Genomic DNA, 19,364 nt, shown 5'->3' with positions numbered 1-19,364 from the left:
GCTGGCATGGACAACATGGGCCGAATGGCCTCCTTCTGCGCTGTAACTTTTCTATGGTTTCTAAGATACTGAGCCATTGAAAGATAGGATAAGGAGATGCATTGTACAGTTGTATAGGCAGTTTAAGGAATTGAGGTCCGATGTGGGACAGCAGCAGGACACAGTAGACTGGAAGGAGTGGAGGGTACCTAACCAAATGGATTCAGAGCAGGGAACTCATTTCACAGGAAGAGTCATTAAAGAAATGTATAAATTTATATTTAAACAGAAATTCCACATTCCCTACCAGCCACAGAGCTCGGGGATGGTGGAAAGGATGAACTGAACTTTTAAAAAAAACATCAATTGCAAAAGCAATTCAAGAGGCAGGAAACAGCCCAATATTCTAATGCACCTTAGGGCTACCCCGAGCAGGATCACTAGGTTCACCCCATTTGAACTAATGACAGGGAGAGCAATGCAGCTACCCGAGGGAATCATAGTAGGAGTGGGAGATGTAGGACCACTAAAAGGAAGGATGCGAGACTGTGTGAGGGAAATAAGTAAGCAATTGCATGAGTTAAAGAAGGAAGTCAGAGACCAACAGGTGATGGTCAAGGTGAGCCCGGAGCAAACAGGCATGGACCATACGAGGTAATTATGACAGGTGATACATGCGCACTTGTAGATATGAAAATGGGAAGTAAATGGAGGCATTACACACAGTTAAAGATATATGATAATTGACCATGCGGTAATCCGGACAATGGGAACCGATGTTAATGTCTCCACAGATCTACGATCCTGGTCGTGAGCGTGTCAGTACTGGCAACAAGGTCAGGGATCATCACTACTCATCCCGCACCGCAGGAGGAACTTTGGTACAGTACGGAGAATGCTGAATGCAACATGCAACGGGGAATGATAAATGTAACAGTAGGAGAACAAGTGCTCTCGAATTGTAGTAAGGGTTTGCTTCAGATCGGGCGTGGGAGGTCCGCCACTATCCAGCCACCTCCTATGTCTACTTCCACAGTCCCACTAGAGATAATTGAAGCCCCTAAAACCACACCGACTGACCCACCTTGTCCAACTATGCATCCAGGACCGACGAATGGTTTGGTACTGGTTAATCAGAAGTTTTGTATGATAATGTACACTATGAGCTGGTACCTGTAGTCTTGAACATATCCGGAATTGCGCCGCCCCAGTGGTGCTCAACCCATATTCAAGCACTATGTATGGCTCTAATGGGCCAGCTGATGACTGAAGCATCTCAGTTCAACGGCGAGATGTGATCAGGCTTGGGAGGGAACCGCGTTAAGCACAGCCTGATAAACGATGCCGCTACGATATTCAATATAGGGACATCAGTGATTGATTCAGAACCTGGCAACTGTTGACAAGAAAGTCCGGACCTTGAGCTCCAAGCTGAAGAAAATTTTAGAGCAGGGACAGGGAATTCATAACACCCAATTAAATACAGACCAGGGCATGACACGGTTAATCCAAAGCCTGGCTACCATGCTCGAAAGTCATGCGGGGACTATCAACAAACTGATTGAAATAGGGAAAAATGGTGGAAGGACCTGTGGAATTGGGGCTCAAACGTACAGATACACCCCTGGATTCGGATTATTTCCCATGCCCTAGTTAGACTTCAGCTGATATTGATTATATATCTAACATACTTGATTTATCGCACCCAGAAGTCACAAAGAAGGTGGCGCTGGGGGAGTTTTAGTAGGTGGGGAAGGAATTTGGTAAATCAGAGGTTTGAATTAAAGGACCAGATGATACTGATGGTCTGACCAATACCCTTTATGTGCCAAAGCTGGATACCTGGCCAGTATCAATGGGTGGCAGTGCGTAAAGGGATGGACAGTACCACTGTAGTTGGCTACCTTAGGCTAGGCCAAGGGCCAAAAGGGGGGACTGTTAGGGGGGAATATAGGGATACAGTAAGAACTTATTGAAAGGTCATGGACTACTTAAAATATTCAAGCAGCCAGTGCCTGCAAGTACATAAACAGTTAACAGTTAAAGGCCAGGCTGGACAGAGAGGAATGCAAATATTATAGATTAGGTGTCTTGGGAGTCAGACCGGAGACTTAGGTTGAAATACAACCAAGAGTGGGTCTGTTTATAGTAGATAAGGGAAGAACAGATGGTCCTAGTGGAGATAGGAGGGAAGGTCACCGCCGGGGTGAAGGTAGGAACAGATGATGCCTGTACCTTTGTACCTTTGTTACCAGTCTGTTTAATGTAAACCTATACGTTGACGAGATCGGACGCTGGAGAATGTTCTTGTACGTGGCCAATAATGTATAAATATGGTGGACACTTGTAGTTTAGCAGAGTACTGTCTCAAGCTGCATTGAGATGGTGCTCTCCTTGCAATTGCTTGAATAAACAATCGAAACCTGTACCTGAGACTCCTGTGGTCCGTTTATCAAAGACATCACATCATAGCCCAAGCAGCTCTTGGCCAATTCAATTTCATAGTTATCTTTTCAAATGAGGTAAAATATCTTTCAACTCCATCCTTTGTAAATTTAGGCACTAACTGAAGATTTTTAGCTAAATCAAATCCCTCAAAGGAATCAAAGTCACCATCTGAACCTTTATCTCTCCTTTCTTCCTTCATTCTACATTTCACTTTAGACAATTTGTAATGTTTGGCTTCTTTCCCTCTCTGAAGCTCTCTATCTCTTTCTGTCCCTCTTTCCTCAATTACTGACTTCTCTCTTTGAAATTCAAGTTCAATCTTTCGCATTTCTATCTCTTGTAATATCTCCTTTTCCTTTTCTTGCTCCTATTTTTCTCATTGAAGCTTTTTTATTTCTATTTCTTTTAATTTGCCTTTTTCTTTTTCCAGTTTTGTCATTTCTCTTTCTTTCTCCTTTTCTTCCAATTCAATTATTTTAACTTTCATTGCTTGTTCAAGTTCAAGCTTCTTGATTTGCAACTGAAGTCTTACTACCTCCAGCTGTGACACACTAGTTTCAGGTATCCCTTCCTTCAACATTAAATGCTGGGTAAGTACTTCAACCATATAAGCCTTATGCAATTCCGCTTTTACCTGTGCTTCCTTTGCGAATTCTTTCAACTGAATTTTAGCCAGAGATCTCAAATACCCCACAGTTACATTTTACACTCCCAGAATAGTCTTGGCAATTGCTAAAGCCATTTTGCAATCCTACCACTTTAAAGCCCCTCAACATAAAGCTCCTGAGTTCAGCGTTCTTCTCGTAGCTGTATCTCTTGGATTCACAAACTCCAACCCAATCAAGGAATTTTAGTAATCCCACAAAAAGTCCCCAAATTTTGTCATGACCACAGCCAGCATTAATTGCTGTGCAAACTAAACCCCAGAGGGAAATTTTGCTTATGGACCATACCTTTTTATTTGTATTATGAAAACAAGAAGAAGAAATGCCGATCTCAGCAGTAAGAAGTCCAGTAACACTTATGGGATTTTTTGAAAATTAAAAGTAAAAGTTTTATGAACAAGAAAACTCAAGCACACTAGATTACAGTTGCACTGTGAAATCCGGTAATATTATCCAAGGCAAACTGCAGTAGCTTTAATAAAGGCATACAGCGTGATCTCTAACTCTCTTCCACTCTGCCATGGAAATCCAAGACCTCAGAGCAAGACTGTTTGTTGCAGCCCATGACTTATCTGGCTTGGCTGGATGGTTGATTCGAACTGCATCTCCTCCCAGCCCAGAGCTAACAGCTCCCAACTCAGTTCCAGCTCACAGCAGCTCCAGCTATCTCTCTCCTAAGCTCTCCGCAGTAACTCTAAAATACCTTTCTTCCCCTTTCATCTCAGGTTCGATTGTTCTCATACCTCTTTGAAACTCAAATCCTTCCAAATATAAAATCTTTCATATCTCTATCTTGTCTTTGCTTTCAGGTCAATACATTTTGTTCTCCTTCTATAGGATGTGGGCATCACTGGCTAGGCTAGCATTTATTGTCCATCCCTAATTGCCCTTGAGAAGGTGGTGGTGAGCTGCCATCTTAATATTCCCATTACTTGTTTACCTATGGAACCCCTGCAAAATGCAAACATGTTCTTTTCATCTCTGACTCCCCCTTTGATATTCAAACAAACTCTCAACTTATGTAACAATGCAAATGTTAGATCCAACCTATTTACTTGTACTTAAGCGTGCTAGGCTTTTCATGTTTTAAACCTCCCAGACAACCTGACTCCTATTAATCTCTGCCCAATTTAATTAACACACACACACATACACAGACCCCCTTCTTTACTGAATCACACAATATTCCCCCAAAATATTTTAAAAGTAACATCCATTCTCACAGTGCTGAGCTCTCCCTAGTCAGGGGTTTGAAGGTCTTTTGTACAGGATCTTAGATGAGATGGTGATGTTAAAGTGTCTGTCGTATTTGTCCACAAAAACCAGGGTAAATCCAATGCAGTTAAATCATCGCCCCATCAATGTAGTTGTGACCACGAGCAAGGTGATGGAATGTGTCACCAACAGTGTTATCAGGTGGCACTTATTCAGCAATAACCTGCACATTGAAGCTCAGCTTGAGTTCAGCCAGGATCATTCCTCTCCTGACCTCATTACAGCCTTAGTCCAGACATGGACATAAGAGCTGAACTCAGGAGGTGGAGTGAGAATGACTACCCTTGACATCAAGGCAGAATTTGACTGAGGTGGCAAAAAGGAGTCAATAGGAATGAGTGGGGAAACCCACCACTGTTGGAGTGATACCTAGGACAAAGGAAGATGGTTGTGGTTATTGGGGATCATTCACCTCAGACTTAGGGCATCATTGCAGGAGATCATCAGGGTAGTGCCCTAGGCCCAACCATCTTCAGCTATTTCATCAATGACCTTCCCTCATCATAAGGTCAGAAGAATGGATCTTCGCTGATGAATGCACAATGTTCAGCAGGATTCATGACTTCTCAGACACTGCAGCAGTATGTGCCCATATGCTGAAGATCTGGATGACATTTAGGCTTGGGCTGATATGTGCCAAGCAGCATTTGTACCATACAAGTACCAGGCAATGAGCGTTTCCCCTTGTCGTTCAATCGCATCACCATTGCTGAATCCCCTATCATCAATATCCCGGGAGTTAGCATTGACCAGAAACTGAACTGGACCAGCCATATAAATACTTTGGCTACAAGAGAAGGTCAGAAGCTGGGAATTCTGTGGTGAATAATGCACCACCTGACTCCCTAATGCCTGTCAACTTTCTACATGGCACAAGTCAGGAGTGTGATGGAATACCCTCCACTTGCCTCTTGCCTCAATGAGTGCAGCTCTAACTACACTCAAGGAGCTCAACACCATCTAGGACCTATTTGATTAGCATCCCATCCAATCCATTCAATATCCACTTCCTACTGCACTGAAGTACAGTCGTAACAGTGTGTATCATCTATAAGGTTGCCTGCAGAAACTCAACAAGGCTCCTTTAATAATACCTTCTAAACCTAAGATCTTTATCATCTAGAAGGACAAGGGAAAAAGGTGGATTGGAACACCATGACCCGCAATTTCTCCTCCAAGCCACATGCCATCCTGACTTGGAACTGCATCGCTGTTCCTTCACTGTCAAAGTCCTGGAACTCCCTCCCTAACTGCACTGTAGGTGTACCTGCTTCAGATGGACTGCAGTGGTTCAGAAGGCACCACCTTCTCAAGGGTAATTAAGGATGGGCAGCAAAAATGCTGGCCTAGCCAGTGATGCCCACGTCCCGTGAAAGAATACAAAAAAAAATCAATGCTGGCATCCCATCTGCTGATCTTGTGTGACATCCCTGTGGATTCTAACCCTTAGATTTAAGAGAGAGTTGTGAGTTTGCAATGTGTAGAAGTTTGACTTACTTCTAGCAGAGTGGATGAGATCATTCATATATTTCCTACACTGCAGGCTGGTCCTCCTTTGGACCCTATGGTCACTCACCTCCCTGGCGACATCCTTCCAGGCTGACATAGTCAGACAGGAGGGTGTCCTGCTCCCATCTCTCAGAAAGTGGACCTCGCACCTTTCCTCAATCACCTGGAGGAGAAACTCCAGGGAGGCATCGCTGAACAGTGGGGTCGAAGGTTGCTGTCCTCTCCTGAAAATTGTCTTTTACAGAATCCAGAGTTCCTGGCCTGCAGTGAGTGAATGGCTGTCCAGATACTATTTAAATATGGTGCCCAGATGTTGGAGCCTATGAGGTGTTGAGGGGGAGGGTGACTTCCTTCCCGCCTCGCCACGAGATTTGATGTGTTCCTCGCTGCTGCATAATTAATGAGCTGAACAGCACAAGATCTAGCATGTCCAGCCACCTCACTTTCACTTCCAGTCCCGGACTTAGTCTCTGGAATGGAAAATTCCGCCCATTGACAAGTGTCATGACCATGTAAAAGATCCTTAGAGTTGTCCCTGAGCCAAGAATTTGTATGTGTGCATGTAGTCTTTTAATTCATCAGGGGTTCAATTAAAAAAACAAGTTTTAGTCTTAAACAAGATAAAGGTTAGTTTTTGTACAAAACCTGCTGCTGAAGGTTACTTAGTTAAAAGTGATGAAGTTATTAATTAAAATACAGATACAAAGATCGAAAGCAGATAATGATAAAAGATGCTGAAATTTCAAATCAGTTTCTGAGAGATTTCATTGCAGGCCAGTTGCTTGAGTTCCTTCTTTCCAAAGTGAAGGGTTGAAACTTGATGTTTTTTTCAGCAGCTGTGATGCATTCTATAGTTGAAGAGTTGGAGTTTGTCTTTGCAACAAGAAAAACAGATCCTAGGAGTGAGTGAAGACTCCATTGACATGCTTGGAGACGGGCCTCTGAAGCTTTTCTACCCACTCAAGCAACGCAAAAGCATGAATGTGCCACCAAACTCTCCAGAACTTTGCACCCGTTGGGCGTACACTGCAAATTAATGTGCATTTTAGGGGGCAGCGGAACAATTGGCCGAATGGACAAATTATACAATGCCCTTGCGAAAGATGGCCATGGCGCAGTCACTGCTGGAGGCACTCAGAGCCCCTTTCAGTGTCTTCATTCAGTTTTGGACCAGTATCCATTATGATTCAAGCTAACAGCACAGCCTTCCAGTGTGGGTTAGGAGAGCTGAGAGCACAGCGTGCAGTCCAGTGGCTGAAGCTGCTGCCAATTGGTCAGGTGGAGTGGAGTAGAGGTGGGTGGGATTTTGGACAGCCATGAAGTGCATTACACATTGGCCATACACATTGGTGTGAAGCATGTCCCTGCACTTGTGAAGGTGCCCTCAGACTTAACCAAGAGTCCCCAGAGGGTGTCATATCATCGTAGCTTGCTGCGCTCTACACAACCTGGCCCTGCAATGGGGGGAGGACCTGGCTGAGAAGGAGATGGAAGAGCTCTGTGTCTTGTCCAGTGGGGAGGACATCAAAGAGGATGAGGGCCATGAGGTCCTCAACGGCGAGGCTGCTGGCGATGAGGCCACTGCACTGGCTCGACGAGGAAGGCGCGCTCGTAAGGCCCTCATAGCTGCAAGATTCGTGAAGGATGATGACGAGATGCAGTGAGGACAGTCCTGACATCCTCACCTTGTATCTGTGATTATTTGACTCCTGTGTGGCTGATGGCAGCACACATACCCTCAGTGCTCAGGCACAGGTCATGGAGATGCAGCAGAGGCCCTAGCTGTTGCAAGATTCCAGGGGGATGATGATGTCATGCAGTGAGGACACATCATAAATCTTTACATTGCCTCTGTGAATGTCTGACTCCTGTCTGGCTGAGCACAATTTGCTTACGTTCTGTGATCAGGGTCATATCGTGGAGGTGCAACCGTGAAACTTTAAGTGCACCTGATCCTTTGTCCACCTTCAGCACCTGACCCCTTCAGGAGCACAGCGTCACTGGTCACAGATGCTGAAGAGATGGGGTCCAGCCCCACCTCAATGTGGCTGAGAGCACACAGAGAGAATGACTTAACACTGTGACCCCTGCCCACGGCATTCTGCCAGCAATGACAAGCACCATCCAGGTGCAAGTATCATTAATGTGTCCAGCGAGTGTGAAGCTGGGCCATCACTTTGCTCTGAAGGTTACACACTGCACAGAGAAGAGGCCCTGGACTGAGACACCTGCTTTTATCTTGTGCAGAAAGGTTTCACATCTGAGTGACATGAACACTGCTGATCAGAACAAGGAGCCATGGGCAAGGAGATGTTCTTGGGAGTTTATTAACAAAATATGCAAAAGTGATTAACATCCATGCCCAGGCTGTGCAGCTATATCTTGTGTGGCGCCGTGATCGTACAGTGGTTAGTATGCTGCGTTGTGGCCACAGGAACCATGGTTCGAATCCGAATCACGGGAAAGGTTACTTGGTTATTTTACTCAAAAGAGTTACATCTTCTTAACTTTCCTAACCCTGCTGCTACATCTTCGTGCTCCCTCATCATCCACAGTGGAGGTGCAGGCAGCCTGCTGACTGCTACACCTTGTCTGTGGTGACATCAGCGTGAGTCCTCTGGAGGGCCGCGACTTGGAGGTCCCGGCCTGCTTTGGGTTTGGGTATCCTGCTGTGGGCGCAGTGTACCCTCCTTAGCCTGAGGAGCTGAAGATGATGGGGGGTCACAGAAAGAGGATTTGCCGGACATTCCCGGAGTCACCTGGGTGGATGGCCCCAGGGCCTGCTGATCCTCCTCCCTATGGGTGCCCGATGGCCCCTGGCTGACTCCTTGAGGAGGAGAAGCTGGATTGAAATTGAGTTGCCCCACACTCCTCTGCCGTTGACAATGTTGGAGGCCAACTATGGCGTTAGCGATGGAGTCCAGCCCGCTCAGCAGTGCAGGATCGATGCCCTGGACCAAGGTCTCCATGGCAGCTGCCATCATGTCAGTGTTGACCTCAGTGCGTTGACATGTTGACACTATCACCTTGGACTCAAGGCAGACGGAGTCCTCCATCGTCCCTCACAATCTGAGGAATGCACTAGGCACCCTTTCCTGAGGTTCCCATAATTGTTGCTGCAGCTCCACCAACTAATCGAGGACTCAGCAGATTCCTGGCCTCCAGCAGTCCTCCCAGTGCTGGCAAACTCAGATGTCCCTGTCTCCGCCTGCTGTGGAACATATTGTGTGCTGTGCTCACCAGATTGTGATCCTGAGACTCCTCTACATTTAGGTCCTACCATCTCCTTCTCAGCTAGGTCCTCCCCCCATTGCAGGGCCAGGTTGTGTAGAGCGCAGCGAGCTATGATGATGTGTGACACCCTCTGGGGGCTGTTTTGCAGTGCTCCACCAGACTTGTCGAGGCACTGGTACCTCATTTTCAAATTTGCTTCACCAAAGTCTGAGTCGCGGAATAAGCCTCGTTATACCATTGCTCTGCTGCAGTCTGAGACTGCCACAGGGACATCATTATCCATGTCCTCTGCACCCTTGTTCCCAAAGAGCCAACCCTGCAGCCTCCATGGACCCTGGAAGATGTCAGGGATCTGAGACCTGCTAATGATGTAGGAGTTGTGGATGCTCCCTAGGAATTGTATGCAGACCTGTCGGATGCGTTTATGGTTGTCACAGACCAGCTGAACATTCAGCGAGTGGAAGTCCTTGCGGTTGACGTACTTGGCTGCTTGTTGCCGTGGAGACCTAAACACCACATGAGTGCAGTCGATGACACCCTGTACCTATGGAAAACCAGAGATCTTCGCAAATCCCAGAGCTCTTGCTTCCTGGATTGTCTGATTCCAGGCAAAATCCACAAAGTTCTGTGCCTTTGCAAAGAGGGCGTCTGTGACCTCCTGGGTATACTTGTGGGTAGAGGCTTGCAAGATCCCGCACAGGTCAAGGAGCCACTAGCGTAAAAATTGAGCACCTCGGTCACTTTCACAGCCACTGGCATTGGATGCTCTCCATGCCCCCATGGCACTAAATCCTGCAGCCAGCGACAGATGTGACTAAGGTCCCTAGGCATGTGCAGTCTTTGAAGACACTGGTTTTGAGTCATCCCTTCCCCCCACCTCACCCCCAGTAGGGCCATCTGTACCTTGCTCGTCCTGCTTTCTACCCTTAATTAGCACATTCCTTAGATAATATCACCACCTTCAACACCTCTTTGTCCTTTTGTCTGTGACATCTTTTGGTTATCTTCACCTATCACTGGCTCTTTATCCAGCTCTTCTTGTCCCACCCTCCTCTTAAACCAGCTTATATTTCACCTCTCTTCTATTTTTACTTAGTTCTGTTGAAGGGTCATTCGGACTCAAAACGTTAACTGTGTTCCTCTCCGCAGATGCTGCCAGACCTGCTGAGTTTTTCCGGGTATTTTTGTTTTTGTTTTGGATTTCCAGCATCCGCAGTTTTTTGCTTTTATCTATAATCAACATGGTCTGATCATCCAGTGTTGGTTATATGTATACAAAAGCAAAGTACTGCAGTTGTTGGAAATCTGAAATAAAAACAGAAATTGAACAAGAACACACAAGAAAACAAGAGGGAGGAGCAGGAATGAGGAGCATTCAGGCCTTTGTGTCTGATCTGCCATTCAATAAGATCATGGGTGATCTGGTTGTGGCCCCAATTCTACTTTCCTGTCTGCACCTCCTAACCCTTGACTCTCCTGTAGATCAAAAATCTATATAACTCAGCCTTGAATATATTCAAAGACCCAACCTCCACTGCACTCTGGGGAAGAGAATTCCACAGACTAATGACCCTGAGAGAGAAAAATAATCTCATCTCAGGCTTAAATGGGAGGCCCTAATTTTTAAACTGTGTCCCCTAGTTATAGATTCCCTCACAAGGGGAACATCTTTTCAGCATCCAACCTGTCAAGTCCCCTCAGGATCTTATATTTTTCAATAAGATCACCTCTCATTCTTCTAAATTCCAATGGGTATAGGCCCAGCCTACTCAACCTTTCCTCATAAGATAACCTCTTTATCCCAGGAACATTCTCTGAACTTCTTCTAACACAATAGTTAACTTTCCTAAGTATGAAGACCAAAGCTTTGCACAGTACTCCAGATGTGGCCTCACTAAGGCCCTCTACAGCTACCCTACTTATATATTCAATTCTCATTGCAATGAACGCCAATGCAAACATATGAACATATGAATTAGGAGCAGGAGTAGGCCACTCGGTCCCTGGAGCCTGCTCTGCCATTCAATAAGAACATGGCTGTCTGAATGTAATCTCAATCCCACGTTTTTGCCTACCCCCAATAATCTTTCACCCCCTTGTTAATCAAGAATCTATCAAGCACTGCCTTAAAAATATTCAAAGACTCTGCTTCCACTGCTTTATGAGGAACAGCATTCCAAAGACTCACAACCCTCTGAGAGAAAAAAATTCTCATCATCACTGTCTTAAATGAGTGACTTCTTATTTTTAAACAGTGACCCTTAGTCCTAGATTCTCCCACGGGAGGAAACATCCTCTCCACATCCACCCTGTCAACAGCCCTCAGGGTCTTAAAGGTTTCAATTAAGTCGCCTCTTACTCTTCTAAATTCCAGTGGATACAAGCCTAACCTGTCCAGCCTTTCCTCATAGGACAACCCACCCATTCCTGGTATTAGTCTAGTAAACCTTCCCTGAACTGCTTCCAACGCATTTACATTTTCCTTTAAATAAGGAGACCAGTAGTGTACATAGTACTCCAGGTGTGGTCTCACCAATGCCCTGTACAACTGAAGCATAACCTTCCTACTTTTGTAATCAATTCCCCTCACAATAAATGATAACATTCTATTAGCCTTCCTAATTGCCTGCTGTATCTGCATACTAACCTTCTGCGATTCATGCACTCGGACACCCAGATCCCACTGAATCTCAGAGCTCTGCAATCTCTCACCATTTAGATAAAAGCTTCTATTTTATTCTTTCTGCCAAAATGAACAATTTCACATTTTCCCACATTATACTCCATTTGCCAGATTTTTGCCCACTCACTTAACCAATCTACGTCACTTTGTAGCATCCTTATGTCCTCTTCACAATTTGCTTTCCAACCTATCTTTGTGTCATCAGCAAATTTAGCAACCACTCCTTTGATCCCTTCATCCAAGTGATTTATATAAATTGTAAAAGGTTGAGGCCCCAGCACTGATACCTGTGGAACACGACTCGTCACACCTTGCCAACTAGAAAAAGGCCCATTTATGCCAACGCTTTGCTTCCTGTTTGCTAGGCAATCTTCTATCTATACCAATTTGTTAACCTAACATTCCATTTGCCTTCCTAATCATTTGCTATTCTTGCATACTAACTTATTGTGATTCATGTGCCAGATCCCTCTGTGTCATAGAGTTCTGCAGTTGCTCTCCATTTAAATGATATGCTGCCTTTCTATTCTTCCTGCTAAAGTTCGTATTTTTTCCACATTACTCTCCATCTGCCAAATTTTTGCCCACTCACTTAAACTACTCAAGTCACTTTGTACACTCTTTAAATCCTCACAAATTACTTTCTCACCCATCTTTGCATCATCAACAAATTTAGCAACTATACATTTGATTCCTTTATCAAAGCTACATATTTTGTAAATAGTCGAGGTTGCAGCACTGATCCCTGTGGCACTTCAATTGTTACAGCTTGCCAACCCAAAAACATTTTGCCCATTGTTTCTGCTTCCTGTTAGCTAATCAATCCTCTATCCATGCTAATATGTTACCCCCTACATTACGAGCTCTTATTTTGTGTAATAACCTCTGATGTGGCACTGTATCAAAAGTCTTTTGGAAACCCAAGCAGTCCATATTTATCTACCTTGCTTATTACTTCCTTAAAAACTCTAACACATAGGTCAAGTATGATTTCCCTTTCAAAAAACATGTTGACACTATTATGATTTTCTAAATGTCCTGTGCCGCCTTACTAGTGGATTCCAGCATTTTCACTATGACAGATGTTAGGCTAACTGGCCTGTGGTTTCCTGCTTTCTGTCTCCCTCCTTCCTTGAATAGAGGGTGCAGGCCATCAGGTCCAGGGGACTGGTTAGTTTTTAGTTCTAATAGTGTTCCCAGTACCTTTTCCCTAGCGATTGTAGTTGTTTTAAGTTCCTCCCTCCCTTTTACCTCTTGATTTTCAAATATTCATGGGATGTTTCTTGTGCAGGATTCCTAGCCTCTCACCTGCTCTTGTATCCACAGCCATTTATATGGCTAGTCCACATCAGTTTCTACTCAATGATAACCCCTAGGATGTTGATAATGGGGGATTTAGTGATGGTAATGCCATTGAATGTCAAAGGGCGATGGTTATATTCTCTCTTGTTAGAGATGGTCATTGCCTGGCACTTGTATGGCATGAATGTTACTTGCCACTTGTCAGCCCAAGCCTGGATATTGACCATGTCTTGCTGCATTTGGACATGGACTGCTTCAGTATCTGAGGAGTCACGAATGGTGCTGAACATTGTGCAATCATCAGCGACAACTGACCTTATGATAGAAGGAAGGTCATTGATGAAGCAGCTGAAGATGGTTGGGCCTAGGACACTATCCTGAGGAACGCCTGCAGTGATGTCCTGGAGCTGAGATGACTGACCAACAACAACCGCAACCATCATCCTTTGTGCTAGGGATGACTCCAACCAGCAGAGAGTTTTCCCTCGGTTCCCATTTACGCCAGCTTTGCTAGTGCTCCATGATGTCACACTCGGTCAGATACTGCCTTGATGTCAAGGGCAGTGATTCTCACTTCACCTCTGGAGTTCAGCTGTAAGGTTGTAATGAGGTCAGGAGCTGAGTGGCCCTGGTGGAGCCTAAACTGGGCATCAGTGAGCAGGTTATTGCTAAGCAAGTGCTGCTTGATATCTTTCCGAACTTGCCGCATTCCGTTCTCTCAGGTCCAACCCTGACTTTGTCATCAAACCCGCTGACAAGGGTGGTGCTATTGTTGTCTGGTGCACTGACCTCTACCTCACAGAGACTGAGCGTCAACTCACAGACACTTCCTCCTACCTCCCCCTGGACCATGACCCCACCACTGAACATCAAGCCATTGTTTACAGGTCACTGACCTCATCTCCTCTGGAGATCTTCCTCCCACAGCTTCCAACCTGATAGTCGCCCAACCTCGGACAGCCCGCTTCTACCTCCTACCCAAAATCCACAAACAGGACTGTCCTGGCGGACCGATCGTGTCAGCCTGTTCCTGCCCCATGGAACTAATTTCTCGTTATCTTGAGTCCATTCTCTCTCCCCTTGTCCAGTCTCTTCCCACCTACATCCGCGGTTCCTCTCATGCCCAACATCATATCAACAATTTCCAGTTCCCTGGCCCCAACCGCCTCCTCTTCACCATGGAAGCCCAATCCCTCTATACCTCCATCCCCCACCGGGATGGTCTGAGAGCTCTCCACTTCTTCCTCGAACAGAGGCCCAAACAATCCCCATCCACCACTACTCTCCTCCGTCTGGCTGAACTTGTTCTCTCACTGAACATTTTCTCCTTAAACTTGTCTCACTTCCTCCACATAAAAGGTGTGGCTATGGGTACCCGCATGGGCCCCAGTTATGCCTGTCTCTTTATGGGGTATGTGGAACATTCCTTGTTCCAGTCCTACTCCGGCCCCCTCCCACAACTCTTTCTCCGGTACATCGATGATTGCTTCGGTGCTGCTTCATGCTCTCGTCTGGATCTGGAAAAATTTATTAATTTTGCTTCCAATTTCCACCCCTCCATCATTTTCATGTGGTTCATCACTGACACTTCCCTTCCCTTCCTTGACCTCTCAGTCTCAATTTCCAGTGATAGACTGTCCACCTGACTACAGTTCCTCACACCCCGTTTCCTGTGAGGACTCCATCCCATTCTCTCAGTTCCTTCACCTTTGTCGCATCAGTTCTGATGATGCCACTTTCCAAAACAGTTCCTCTGACATGTCTTCCTTCTTCCTTAACCGAGGTTTTCCACCCACAGTGGTTGACAGGGCCCTCAGCCGTGTCTGGCCCATCTCCCGCGCATCCGCCCTCACACCTTCCTCTCCCTCCCAGAACCATGATAGGGTCCCCCTTGTCCTCACTTATCACACCACCAGCCTCCGTATTCAAAGGATCATCCTCCGCCATTTCCGTCAACTCCATCATGATGCCACCACCAAACACATCTTCCCTTCACCCCCCCCCCCGCGGCATTTCGCAGGGATCGTTCCCTCCGGGACACCCCGGTCCACTCCTCCATCACCCCCTACAACTCAACCCCCTCCCACGACATCTTCCATTTCAACCGCAGAAGGTGCAGAAGTTCCAACACCTGCCCCTTTACTTTCTCCCTCCTCACCGTCCAAGGGCCCAAACACTCCTTTCAAGTGAAGCAGCATTTCACTTGCACTTCCCTCAATTTAGTCTACTGCATTCGCTGCTCCCAATGCGGTTTCCTCTACATTGGAGAGACCAAATGCAGACTGGGTGACCGCTTTGCAGAACACCTTCGGTCTGTCCTCAAGCATGACCCAGACCTCCCTGTCGCTTGCCATTTCAACACACCACCCTGCTGTCATGCCCACATGTCCGTCCTTGGCCTGCTGCATTGTTCCAGTGAAGCTCAACGCAAACTGGAGGAACAGCACCTCATCTTCCGACTAGACACTTTACAGCCTGCCGGACTTAATATTGAGTTCAACAACTTTAGATCATGAACTCTCTCCTCCATCCCCACCCCCTTTCCGATCCCCCTTTTTTCCAATAATTTATATATATTTTTCTTTTCCCGCCTATTTCCATTATTTTTAGATGTATTTCCATCCATTGTTTTAGTATATGTGTTTGTGTTCCATTTGTGTTAGTATATGTAACTTCCAGCAAGCATTAGTGAACCTTATTATGACCCCAAGTAATAATCTTGATCTGGTTGTTAGTGTAATTCTTAGCACACTTGGGATTGTTTAGTAAGTGCTGCTCAAATGCCAAATCACATCTAACGATGGACCCTGTTCTGAGTTTTGCAAGCATGGGCTGGTTAAGTACTCCTGTTGTGAACAGCCAAAGGGACGTGCTGTTTGATGTGCTCCATCAGTCATTGGGACAAATGGCCTACATACCTAATTGATACCGAAATTCATACACTACATTATACATTTGTGTGATAGACAGAACATCTTTTTTGGCTTGATGGCAACATTCTGTTAGTGGAGAATACCACTGCATAGTAACAACGTGAAGTAGCTAGTATCACCTGTTGCTCAAATGTTTGATTCACCTTACCAGGGTAATTAGAGGTGGACGGGGCACTTTTCAGGACCAAAAGTGGCGGTCTTAGACCCATTCATGAATTTGTGTGATATACAGAGAGGAATGACCTGATCGGGGGTAGCCAAAATCCTGCAGGGTACCTTTTCTGCACCTTATTTCGGCATCAAGCTTGCACGGTGATCAGATGGCTAGGGTCTTATTTACGTTTGTCTCTAAAGCCAATCTCAGTGTGTGGATCTGTAGGAATCCCAACGAGTGAATAGACAATAGTTGAGGATACGTTAGCAGATTTCTCAACCAGCATGTTGAGAAAAGGGAGCTTCTTAGACTGCTTTATTTCATAGGTGAATTTGAGCGCTGGATGGATCCCATTAAGATGGGAAAAGAAATTCATACATGCAGCTGCAGATTCAAATATAGCAAATGTACCATCTACATATCGGAAATATGCAAGGGTTAGGAGGTTAGGGGCCGTTCCATTGAAGATTGTCTTCTCATAGAAGCTGAAAGAAATTTTCATGAGATCTGGACCTAGAGGGGGTCCCATGGAAAGACAATTAATTTGGGAATACATGGTGTTTTTAAAGCTGAACTCACCTATGTGAGTTGCTAGATTAATAAGTTCAAGGAATACAGGTTCAGACAATGGCGTCTAGATTGCTGTGATATTGTGACATGGCACAAACGTCTATGGCTTCCTTGAGCGGTTCATTGGTGAATAGGCTAGCAATGGCTAATGAGCATATAGACATGGCATTGCTGTCAATAGGCAGGCCTTATAAAGTCTTTCTGAATCCTTCACAGTGATGTAAAAAAACTCACTCAGAATTGGTTGTAGAAACTCACTGAACCATTTAACCAATTCATGTTGTGCAGAACCAGTCATAGATAAGATAGGGCTTAAAGTGACTTTACTTTTATGGTGTCTTGGACAGCCCATACATACATTGGCGCAGTGAACTATGAGGGTGAATCCTATCATATATACCACCAAGCAGCTCATTACTCTTACAAAAGTCTAACAAGCATTTTTGTAACTTGCTTTCAAGCAGGACTGTGCAGTCATGCTAAGCAGTGGGTCCAATGGATACAATGGATACAATTTTGGACCCATCATTAAGAATGGCATATGTTTTGTCAATATAGTTGTGCTTATTGAGGATGACTATTGCAGTTTTTTTGTCAGGCTTACAAACATGTATGTCATCAGACAATCAGGCAGAGTCTATGTGGTTTTGTGAAAGAGAAATCATGTTTGGCCAGATTTATTAGAATTCTTTGGGGAAGGAACAGGCAATGGGGATAACGGGGAATCTATAGATGTAGTGTACTTGGGTTTCCAAAGGCATTCGATATGGTGCCACATCAAAGGTCACTTCACAAAATAGGGGCTTGTGGTGTAGGGGGTAACATATTAGCATTGATAGAGGATTGGTAGCTAACAGGAAGCAGCGGGTAGGGAGAAATAGGTCATTTTTGGGTTGGCAAGCTGTGGAGTGCCACAGGATTCAATGCTGGGCTTCAACTATTTTCATCCAATCGCTGATATAGATTGTATGTATGGTAGCCAAATTTGCTGATGACACAAAGCTAGTTAGGAAAGTAAGTTGTCATAGGACATGAAGAGTCTAAAAGTGATTTGGGTAGGTTCATTGAGTTGGCATAAATTGAGCAGGAGTACAATGTGGAAAAATATTAACTTGTCCACTTTGGCAGAAAGAATAGAAAAGTAGTATATTGTTTGAATAGAGTGAGACTGCAAAACTCCACAGTACAGAGGGATCTGAGTGTCCTGGTTGTTATGATCCTTGGCCAGACCCCCAAATCATTGATGAGACCAGTTAGGAATGTTTTGTTTAAAGTAGACAAAGTTTGAGATTTAAGACACTTGCTCAGTGAATACGGACACACGATTCTATGGGTTTTGAACAAAAAAAAACTTTACAAGATCAGAAAGATAAAACAATTCACAGTATCTATCTTACACTCTAACATTCAAAGTTACTATGGGGTACATATGAATTAACAGGCAAACTGTGGTTGAACACACCATACTGCACAATAAATGCCAAATGAGACAGATTCCATGGATTTCTTAATAACCCACCCAGATGCCTGTAACATTGAGTAAACCAATCTCACTGAAACTCTGTCTCTCTCTCACACAAGGGTTTCCAATCTTCACCATCAAAGATCCAGCCTTGAATTTCTCTCCAAAAGTCACTCCAACTTGGACGGTTTCAATAACAGTCCACCTTGCAGAGTTTCAATCTTGTCTCCCGAGACTCTGTTCCCATGGATTCCTGAGTATGCAGTCAAGGACCAGCTCACAAGTACAGCTTCAGCTCTTCAGCTGCACCAGGCAGAACACTACTACTTCAAAGGGCTACCTTTGCCCTACCGGCCAGCAGCATGGAGTCACCAGCCTTTGGCTGCCTTCACTTCAAGTCTAGTCCCCACAGCCCTTTACCTGTTTGCAGCTTGATTCTCCACTCATCTCTTTTTTCTCTCTTAACTGGAACCTGTCTCTGTCCCCTAAGATTATAAAAGTTTTTGCTAGAGTAGACAGAGAAAGATGTTTCCATTTGCAGGGTAGATAAGAACTAGGGGGCTTTAGGAAAAAAACATTTTCCCAGAAAGAGGTCAGAATATGGAACTCAAGACCACAAGAAGTAGTTGATGCCTTTAAGGGGAATTTAGATAAACTGATGAGGGATAATAGCATATAAGTTATGGAGTTAGATGAAGAAGGGTAGTGGGAAGTTAATGTGGAGCATGAACATCAACATGGCTGTTTGGGCTAAATGGCCTCTTTGCACTGAATATAATATACGTTAAAAATTCCCAATTTTCTGGGTGCAGGAGTCGCAATTCATGACCTGAGTGTTCTAGTTCCGTTGTTGGAGGTGGGCAACACATAAGTTTGGTGGTTGTACCTGATCACTTTGATGTAGTGTGGGGCAGAGTGTCTGTCTCACTGCTGGCTTTATCTTCATGCTGCCAGCTGCATGTGCACTCCACATTTCATTGAACAGCATCATCCTGATTGCATATGGTGCAGGCACCATGCTCTTCTTAGAGGTTAGCTGTCTTCCTTAAAGGCAAGCTTCACTGAATAATGTTGCCTGGAATTAAAACATGAAAAGAATGGAACACCGGGATAGAGAAGGCAGCACACATCGAGGCTTTAGTAGTAGATG

The sequence above is a fragment of the Cetorhinus maximus genome, chromosome 7 (assembly GCF_964194155.1).
Source record: "Cetorhinus maximus chromosome 7, sCetMax3.hap1.1, whole genome shotgun sequence".
Taxonomy (NCBI): Eukaryota; Metazoa; Chordata; class Chondrichthyes; order Lamniformes; family Cetorhinidae; genus Cetorhinus; species Cetorhinus maximus.
The sequence above is the reverse complement of the archived record's forward strand: the minus strand, read 5'-3'. Positions refer to the sequence as shown.